The sequence below is a fragment of the Aedes albopictus genome, chromosome 2, assembly GCF_035046485.1.
Source record: "Aedes albopictus strain Foshan chromosome 2, AalbF5, whole genome shotgun sequence".
Classification (NCBI taxonomy): Eukaryota; Metazoa; Arthropoda; class Insecta; order Diptera; family Culicidae; genus Aedes; species Aedes albopictus.
In genome coordinates this window covers 366,280,270-366,291,235 of record NC_085137.1, presented here as the reverse complement: position 1 = coordinate 366,291,235, position 10,966 = coordinate 366,280,270, and positions in this window count along the sequence as shown.

Below are 10,966 nucleotides of genomic sequence, written 5' to 3'. Positions count from 1 at the left end.
GACTAAACTTAAATTTCTTTACACGAAAGAAAATTATTACGATTAGATTATTTTGCCAATATAACACCTATTAATCCAAAACTTCATCATCGTTTCAAAATTCGAGATAGTAATTATAGTTCATTTATATTCGTTCTAATTGACTTGAATATATTTATGTTTCAAAGGAAAGAAACCAGATAGCCGGCATTAAATTGAAAAAAGTAATGGGATGCATATGAAAAATAGGTAAATTTACTAAAAAAACATAGAATAAATGAAATCGCCATAACTTTTTTTCTTATTAATAATTTTATATTAAGTCAACTGTTTTTCAAAGTTCATTATATTAGTCATAAATGATCAAAATTTCATTGCATTCGGTTCATTGAATCCGGAGATATAACAGCTCAAAGTTGGCTATCGTATAATTATACCTTTTTCTAGAACCTTTATAACTTTGTGTAGAATGACCCGATCTTTTCCAAATTTTGACCACTGATACACAACTAGTTGATGAACTCACAGTAAAAATTTGAGAATATTTGATGCCCTTTTCGAAAAGTTACAGCGAGTTGAACATTTTTTGAAAAGTGAAAATTTTACCTGTCCCAGTTATTTTGAGTATCCCCTGTATGTCAACTGACTTTGCACGAGACACCAGAGGTTTGATTCAAGTGTCTGGAATCAGGACACAAGCTATGGGACTGCAAAGGCCTTGACAGAAGCAAACTGTGTAGGCGATGAGGCGGCAAAAGTCACAAGGTACAAGGCTGTACGGGTCCATCCACCTGTTTTATTTGTTATGGGAAACCCGTAAACAGCAAGCACCCAACGGGAGGTCATAGGTGTCTGGCCTTCAGAAGAGCCATTGCTGACAAACCACAGTGCAGATAGCGCAGCTGAGCCTGTACCACTACTGTGACGCAGCAGAGCAACTGCTATGTCAGGCGGTTTCTGAGTGAGAGACGGATATCGCACTCATAGCGGAGCCATACCGAGAACCTGCCGGCAACCCGCCGTCCAAGAGTTGGTGTCTACTACATACGAGGGATTCATGGTCGCCAAAGTTAACAGGGTCTTCTTCTGAGTGATCATGAAAACACTGACAAATTTCAATATGAGTGTTTTGTTTGTTAGTCTCAATCAGACGTTACCGATTCATTTATACCAGACAAGAATTACTGGCCTACTGAATAAATCTCTTTTAATTCAGTTCCTCCTCTAGCCAATTGAAACCAGTCAAACTATGAAACCCCCAGGGAAAATTGGATGCACTAAATCGATCACTCATCCAAATTTCCCTTCATTATGCGCACACCAGGAACGTGTATTTCAGAATGTGCCCCCGCTCCTTTCATTTCATCAGTTTGTGGTAAAAACACTAGAAACGCAATCTCGCACACACAAACACACGGTAGTTGAAATCGGTTTGCCACATAGCCACAGACCGCGCGCGCCTGCCTGCTTGCCACCACTAGGTTTATTGTGCAGCACCGCTAATACCAGGCGTGCCAAACAAATGAAAAGTGCAATTTCATTTGAATTTATTAGCTGACATGTCACCGCAACAAAAGAGCGTGGGGCGACGCGCGGCGCGGCGGTTGGAGCGAGCAATGGGTAAGGCACCTCTACGCGTGAACCTAGTAGCGTAGTGCTGCAATTTGCAATCATGAAGAGCGGGGGAAACTCGGTGGCCAAGTTGAATAATTATAATTTTAGTTTGGAGACGGAAAAAAGAGCGCTCAAAATATGACGTAGATATGCATTTCGGAAATAATTGATTGCGTTTCGTAATCCTGTGGATGATGGCGTTTCGAGTGACGATAACAAATTTGACACGTCGCTCTATTGGAAAGTTCAAACACTCATACTAGCAGTTTTCTCATTTCCACATATCTGTTTTGGCATAGCCAAGAAGAGTGCTTTAATAACGACTGAAGGATTCTTGAACATGTTATTCAATGAAAATTTAAAGTTGTACTGGCTGGTTATTTCATGGAAATTCACTGGTTCATAGTGAAATATGTAAATTCCAGGAATACTGTCTTGATATCCTCCTGAGGGTAACAAGCCTATATCCCAAATCTTTCCAACGGCAGGTTCCAGGGTGCTACCTCTTTGGTCCCAGATCTCAAGGTGTGAATGGGAGATCATACTATCGTGGAATTGAAATAGAATGAATTTATTCCTCAATGCTAGACGGGGCGTTGGAACGAATAGCTTGCTCGGGTTTCATACAGGTTACTGTACTTGCGAATCCACATGTCCTCTTTTAGCCCTTAATAAGGAAGACTGGCTGACCATTAAATCATAGCATTCTCTAAACTTTTGTACTGATTTTTGTATAGACGATGATAATTCGTGTTCATTTATTGCTCGTACGGAGTTACTTCACCCACTAAGGTTGAAGAACTTGTTGCCCACTTCGCAATATGGGTACCCCTCCGAAGGCAATCTATCCGAGCCATCAAGTGCTCCCTCCTCGACGTAAATGCATTCGATATCGTCGCAATCTACCAGTTGTCTATACGCACCATTTTTTTCCACCAAAGCATTCACCCGGCTGGCCTTCATCATTCCTTACCAGTCAGGGATTAACAACGATGCAACCGCCCCGGTCACCGCCAGATTCCGACAATTGCCAAGGCCTAAGTAGAAACGGGCATTCCGCTGATGGACGATGCGCACCGTGATGATGATGATGATGCGGTGCAGTCTGGCGTGAAAATGATTCGCACCTATCACCGCGATTCACGCGGGCAGACGACGCAGGTATGCATCTCTGACGCGGTGCGATGCGAGTGGGTTGCAGCAAATTGCAGTCGACGACCAGCCAGCCAGCAGACGCAAATCTCCGTGGGTCATTATCATCACCAAGATCATCACACGGTTGCACCGGTCTGCTTGACAGATTCCTTCGGACCACCATTCCCTGCATCAGTTACAGGTGAAGGTGATTTAGTTTAATGCGTACGCGTCGTAGAACACACGATACAGTTGCCATTCCCTGAATATCAGAGGCGTCGGGATTGTTACCATCTTGACCGTTAAATCAGTCGTTCCAAATTGAGGGGGAGATGCGAGCCAGGACATATAAATATTTCTGCAAGATGATTCCAATAGTAGGGAGAAACATCTAACGTAGGTATGTGTTGGATTGCACCAGACAAACTGAAGCGAGAGCGATATTATGCCCAATTAATTAGTGTGCCCTTGACAGAGGGAACGACTCAAGCGGATTATTTATAGAGCTATGACCTGGAGTCACCAGTTGCAACTTGCAAAGCGTTGGGTCTAGTCATTCGGTCTGGTTGGCACGAATAGGTGTGATTTGACGGGCGGCTAATTATGTGGGCAAATTCACGCGTAGGTGCTAACTGTCTCTGATTAGCGATGGTGTCGATTTCAGAAGTGTGCTGAAACCGAGTTCATCCGAAGTTTGTACTTGGAATATCCGTATTACAGACATCTAATTTTAAGAAATAAATTTAAGGAACAGATTATGTCTAGCAGTTTCAGTGTGAGTTAGTTAACAATGCACAGTCGATACATGTAAATTTATACGTGTAAATTTACATTCATGTGATTATGTATTATGCATTAAGGTAATTTTAAGTGAGAAATTTACTGTTGCTCGAGTGTAATTTAAGAGCTTCAAACATATCAAGCTTTATTGTATTTCATAAAAAGTCTACTGGTACATGTTTCTAAAGTAGTATCTACCGAAATGCGGCCCTCTAGTAGATTTTGTGCGTTTCGTTAAATGATTTTGAAATAAATTAGAATGTGGCCCGGTATCAGGTTCTGAATTGACAGTCAGAGGATCAATCGTTGTAAGTCTGGGCAGATCAACGGTTCGAAGGTCGTCGACGGCTACCCAGATGGTGTATGAGAGGACATCGATCGGCATTAAGGCTGGTCCCTATCACAGTCAAGGTCTACGTCGAAAAGCCCTAGCCGGCGAGAGCACCATCAACTATAGGGGCGGTTTCGGATCAGAGCGGCAGCATCAAATTTTTTTTGCCAAGGTATGTCAATTTAGATTAGTGTACCGCCGAAGCTAGGCGATGGAAATATACACCATTTTGATTGCATCCAAACTTCTTCGTCTTACCTCTCTGATCGCTGAGCCCTGCTTGATATTTTGGGCAAACTTTGAGTATCGAACTGTGGATCGGGATTGGATATTGGAAGTTTTTGGCTGGGATCGCTGGGACTGAAATCGATTATTGGTGCAGTTCATTTTTCCTGTGGTGAGTTGTGCAGTATATGCCTGGCTGAAGCCATTCACTTTGGATACTACAACACAACCCCTTCATTCATCCTTTGATTGAGTGGTTGCTACATTGAGACGTTTTGGGCACAGACCAGCTTGCGTGATATTTCTATTGAACCTTTGGAGCACCGCTATCTGTTTTGCTGGGAAAAATTTACGCATTATATGCCTAGCGAAGCTAGGTGTACGCTATGCCTACTACACTGCTTGCATTCCTCTTTGATCTAATTAATTTCTGCTGAGTTGTCGTCAGTCGGATGTCTGACGTGTGACGTCACGCGGCTGCGCCACTACTCGTTTCTCCGGGTAAATTAAGATAGTATATGTCTGGCGAAGCTAGGCTTTTGCAGTATACTATACCGCACCTCTCTCTTTCTGCAAATCACGGTATCCTGACGGCGACATGTCACCGATTGGTGGAGCAACCAAGGGGCCATGCACAAATTACGTCACGCATTTAGGGGGAAGGGGGGGGGGTATTGCATAGCGTGACGACCCATACACAAATTTTTGAGGTCCCATACAAAAAGTGTGACATAGAGGGGAGGGGGTTGAAAAAGGTCGATTTTTGCGTGACATAATTTGTGTATCACCCCCAAGATGCCGTTGATGAGGGCTTTGACGGCAAGGCTACCGCTTCATTCAGGCATTTTCCGATGCCAACAATGATACCGAAGTGGAAATTCACTTACTGGATGAGCTGTGGGAGGCTTACAGCAAGACCATGGTGGAAATCTTCACACACGAGGATTACAATCCCGAAAAGGCTTCGTTGGAGAAGGAACGTGTGGAGTTCAACGACCAATACTACGAGGTCAAGTCCTTCCTCATGGACTAGATCAAGTAGCTTCAGAAACATTAAATTTTTTTTTTCTAAACCATAGGGGGATAATCTGCTTAACAGACACCCTAACAGAAGGCAAGGGTAGTGTAGGTCTGAGGCCGTCTTCTACAACAAAAGTAAAAGCCAGAACTACTCTCTCCTCGTACCCACTAAACCATTCCTATGGTCGCCAAACCATACGTCTCTCCGGAACCACCAAGCAAGGTATTGCTTCAGAGAGGGGCTAGTGTACATCACACCCTCAAGGTTAAACACGTAGCCTAGCAGCAACCAACATCGATGACTCGCTCTGCAGAGTCCATCACGGTAACGTGCTGGCGCTTAGCCAGTTTCCCGAGTAGTCCTCGCCACTCCCTTTGTCCTCGGAAGGCGGGCAAGGTCAACCCCGCCCGCGCCCAACTGCTTTGCAGACATCAAGAACTGATGCCCACGTGCAACCCGATCTGACCTACCCGTAAGGAAGGGTATCACTACCCTTCAGGCCCTATCAGCTACACTAAAAGGTTGCTGGTGGCAGGGTCTCCACCTGCCCCGACCCTTGCCGGGACCCCTTTCCAACCGCGGGCTCGGATCCAACCCAGTAGACCGACGCGACGACAGCACCGCTACCGGGACTTCCTCTCCGCGGCCACTTAATCGCTGTAAAGTTTCTCGACCGCAGGGCACCGGTATGACCTACGAAGCCGACTTCGAACCCCTAGACCACCTCTTGTACTGCATCTGGATTAGCCATTCTCCGAGTCCACGCGCCACCTCCTCTGTAGCTCCCAGACGATATGGGTGATAGCCGTTGAAACGGCGTTCCAGCCAAACTCATCCCTACACATCCTCTGGACCAAGTTGTCCGGGTTTGTGTCCTTCCCGCATGTGGCAAGCATGTGGTCACGCATTGTGCGAAAACGCGGGCACACGAACAAAACGTGTTCCGCCGTTTCCTCTAAATTCGGGAGAATCCGCATGCCCGAAACGGTGTAGATATTGTCGGAAGCAATCATGACCTGTAAGGACCTGTGTCAGGTGGAATGTAACTTCCCCATGGCGCCTATTAATCCAACTATCTACCCTCGGTATCAACCTATGGGTCCACCTTCCTTTGGTGGAACTGTCCCACGCGCGCTGCCATTTGACCATAGAGGCCATCCTGGCAGTCCTGCATATGCCTCTTGTGCCGCGCATTTCGTCCTCCATGTCCTTTCTGATAAGAATGCTGATAGGCACCATACCAGTAATGACGCAGCGAGCGTCGTGTGACACGGTACGGTATGCGCTCGCAACCCTCAGACACATACGTCTGTAAGTACTTTCCAACTTCCGTCGGTAGCATTTAGTACTTAGCGCGGTGCCCCACGCCGGGCCGCCATACCTAAGTATGGATGTAGCAACACTAGCCAGAAGCTTGCGCTTACTGGCGTACGTCGCAGAGCTATTGGACATCATCCGGGACAGTGCCGCAACAGCTGTGGAGGCTCTTTTACAGGCATAATCGACGTGGCTACCGAAAGTAAGCTTATCGTCGATCATCACGCCCAAGTGTTTGACGGAGCGCTTTGACAGGACAGTGCACTCTCCTACACTGATCTCCGTCTGCTGCTCCGACTTCTGGTTATTAACAACCGTCACCTCTGTCTTGTGGTGAGCCAGCTCCAGTTTCCTGGACCGCATCCACGCCTCCATAACCTTGATCGAGTGGTTGGTAGTCAACTTTACCTCCTCTTACTTCGAGCGTAATGTCGTCGGCAAATCCGACAATCACCACTCCCACTGAGTACTCTAACCTCAACACCTCGTCGTACATGATATTCCATAACACCTGACCCAGGATGGAACCTTGCGGAACTCTTGAGGTTATGTGAAAGCACTTCCGACCCACCTCCGTGTCGTAGACTAGTACACGATTCTGAAAGTAACTTCCGAGAATCTTGTACAGGTACTCCGGTATCCCGAGACGCAAGAGCGCATCGGCAATAACGGACCAGCTGGCGCTATTAAATGCATTTATTTCATCCAGAGTTACTACCGCGCAAAATCGAATTTCCCTCCTCTTAGGCTCGAGTGCTTTCTTGGCGCTTTTTGTAACCGACAAGATAGCGTCTACGGTGGACCTCCCCTTCCGGAAGTCGTACTTAGGCCAGGACTACAAAAGGTCACGTCAATAATTGACTCCGCTCCGTTTCGACTAAAGGTACTCTTGGTACCGACATTAGCCAAGTCGACATCTAAGATGGCCAGTGTTTCTAGCAGGATCTGACCCCGCTGGTTCGTGAAACGGCTTCCCCATTCCACGGCCCAGGCATTAAAGTCACCCGCTATTACCACTGGCCTTCGCCCTGTTAGCGCGGTCGTTAAGTGGTCCAGCATTTGCGTGAACTGCTCGATCGGCCACCGCGGAGGTGCATAACAGCTACAGAAGAAGACCCCGTTTACTTTGGCGACCACAAAGCCCTCATAGGTAGTAGACACCAACTCCTGAACGGGGTATTTACCCGTCGTCCATATCGCCGCCATTTTTCTGATCCCATCCGTGACCCAGTTGCCGTTGCCGGCGGGTACTCGGTATGGGTCCGATATGATGGCGATATCCGTCTCCCACTCAGAAACCGCCTGACAGTTGCTGAGCCGCATCACAGTGGTTCAGGTTCAGCTGCGTTACCTGCACTGTGATTTGTTGTTCACTGCGGCTTTCTTGAAGGCTTGGCAGCTTGGACCACCCATCGGATGTCTGTTGTTCGAGGATTTCCCGGTACAGATCATGCAGATGGGCGGACTCGTACAGCTTTGGGCCTTATGACCTTCAGCGCCGCATCGCCTGCACAGTTTGCGCCTGTCGGGGCCTTTGCTGTCCCACGACTTGTGTCCTGGTTCCAGACACCTGAAGCAAACCTCTGGTGGCTCGTGGAATGGCAGGTGGCATACACACCAACCCACCTTTATGCTACCTACTTTAACGGACTTTTTGACGTCCGCCACAGGTAGCTGAACCAAAGCTATCTGTGTCCCTGCTGGCCCTTTCCGTAGCTTAACGGCTGCGGCGGCCACCTGTACATCGCACTGTTGCCGCAGTGCCGTGACGAGCTCTTCCACTTCGGTGATCTCATCAATGTCCTTGACCTTCAGAGTCGCCTCATGTGTCAGAGCCCTCACCTGCACACCCTCACCAAGGACCTCTTCTGTCAGCCTTTTATAGGCGGCGCCCTTGTGTTCCTTCTGGCGCTTCAGCTCCAGGATCATCTCGCCCGTACGAGTACGTCTAATACTGCGTACGTCGGCTCCAAGACCCTCAAGCTTGGCGTCGCTTCGCATCATCTTCAAGACGTCCGAGTACTTGGACTGTTCCGTCTTGATGACGATCGCGTCGCCTTTCTCGCGCTTGGCACCTGCCCTCCTACGCCTTGGCTTGGCGTCCTGCGCTACTACCTGCGGATTCGCCTTCTTCTTCCTCTTCCGCTCTACCTTCGTCCAAGGGCGGTCCTCCCCTTGGATCGCCCTGCTCTGTGGCTGTTGAGGGCCCACCAGCGGTCGCAACCCCTTGTTCCCATCGTTCCGGGACGGGCCAGCCTTTTCAGGCCCACCCTTCCCAGCTTTCCGGGATCCCTGGCTGGGGTCCGACCTTCCGGCATTATTACCGACTTTCGGGGTAATGATTCGCCTGGCCTAGCGGGCACCGCCAGACAAGTTGCCGTGTTGTTTGTTTCTGTGCACGAAAGCGTCAGATCTATCCATTGAACGTTTCTTCAAACTTTTCGCCGATTTGTGGCAAGGAGAAGTCATTGTGAAAGAAGCTATTCCGACAATGGTACAAATTTTATCGGTGCACGAAACAAACTGCAACATCTCCTGAAGCTCTTGAAGAACCGGGACCATCACGAAGCGGTGTCCAAGGAATAAGTCAAGGACGGCATTCAATGGCACTTCATCCAGCGCTTTCCACAATGGAGGCGAGTATTGGGCAAAACACCCGTGTCATCCGAGGATTTCAGCACGTTACTCACCCAGACCGAAGCTTGCCTCAATTCGTCCCCTTACGCCTTTTATTCTACCATCACTAATTTACAGCTCTTTTTGTCCTCTAGGGCATTGCGTGAGCGATTCCAATTGGAAGCTGCACTTACACTCTGTACAGCGCCTAAATGTATTCTATTTTAGTTCTACTATATCTGACTGGTTGCCGATGCGCTACTTTCACTTTCTACCGTATCATGGTAGAATGATGAGGACGAGGATATTGATTTGTGGCTGTTGGTTGTTCCTTTTTCCAGTCCGATTGGGTGTCCATTATGAGGTGCCGTTCGTCATTCAGGCGATAAGTATCTTTAGATCAGTTCTGGAACATATGTAAAAAAATTGCCCATAGCTCCCCTAGACCTAAAGCTATGTTCATTTAGAATCCGGAATGACAAAATCACGTATATCTTAGGGATGGAATAACAAACATAAAAGGTGAAGCCCTCAAAACAAAGGTTATTTATTGTACTTTCATGGAAAAATATAATTGAAATTATTTGTTTTTATTTTTCACACATTTTCTCACTTTTTCAGTGTTGACCTCTCTAAAAATCTGCACAACGGTGGTAAATTTTAGCAACAACCCCTTCCGCACGTTTGTTCAACAATCAGGTCATCTATGCAGTGTCCTGAGTGCCTTGACTAGTCTGACTAGGATTCCGAAGAAAAATTGCCAAACTTTTTTTTATTGCGAAATGAGGGGCAATTCAGTGAATTGAGAAAACGCGAAATTTGAGTGTTTTTTTTCGTTGATAAACACTACCCATCTGTGACGATACCACTGAACGTCTCCGGCTGTCATGGCAGCTCATCAAAATAGGTAAAACCTCTACATATCCAACGCACGAAAAGCAGCACGCGATTCTTGAGGCTGTCATCCTTGTATGAATCGGTTCTCATCATCTTGTTGCGAAAAAACCATGCCTAGAGTTCGAACTTCTTGCCAAATCTTCAAATTCAAAGCAGATTTATCAATGAACCCAAGCTTTTTCTTCCGAGGACACTTCCTTATGCCATGGTTAACAACATCTGTGCACATAACACATAATGGTTTTGACGATATTAACATTTTTCGCGACTGTCGTACCTGACCACGCTAAATTTTCAACGTGTTTGTGCAAGATTTTTTTCCTCCTCTTGTCTTCAATCTGAAATAACTTTTCACTCGTTGCAAGAAAATCGATGAAATTTTCACCATTTAAAGAGGATTAGTGTATGATCAGAGTGCTGCAAAAGAATGATGATTATGTTCATTGAGAGCGCCACTAGAAAATGTGACATGATTCCGGATTCTAAGTGAACATAGCTTTAGGACCTAGTTACGCTTATACCGACAATCTCAATGACCTCGAACCACTGACGTCTGCTCACTTTCTGATCGGTTCATCCCTTCAATCGATCCCTGAACCAGATTTAGGAGAACTTCCACTCAATCGTTTGGATTGGACGCCCTGATTACTCACAGGACATTGCAGGACTTTTGGAAGAGATGGCGGATACCTTTGCCAATTGCATGCCAGTACAAAGCGGTGGCATGATTGAGGTTGGAAAGCGGGAGCCACAAACAGAATATTGTGGCCATTATAGCGGCGCACTATTGTTGATTATGTGTTATTCTAATTGCGATGTAGTGTAAATAAATGTAGGGATGTAAGCACAGAAGTATCAGTAAGGATCAAGAAAGAACGCCCTGTACATAATCAGGAAATAAAATCAAAAACAATACAATATCGCAGCACACAATCAAAAACAAATCCCCCATAATCGGTGGCACTTTACTTGGTCCTCCAAATCGTCAGCTCAACACAGTCGTAAAAGCAATTCACCGAAATTGCACTGCCGCTGTGAAAAGTTGATTGTCT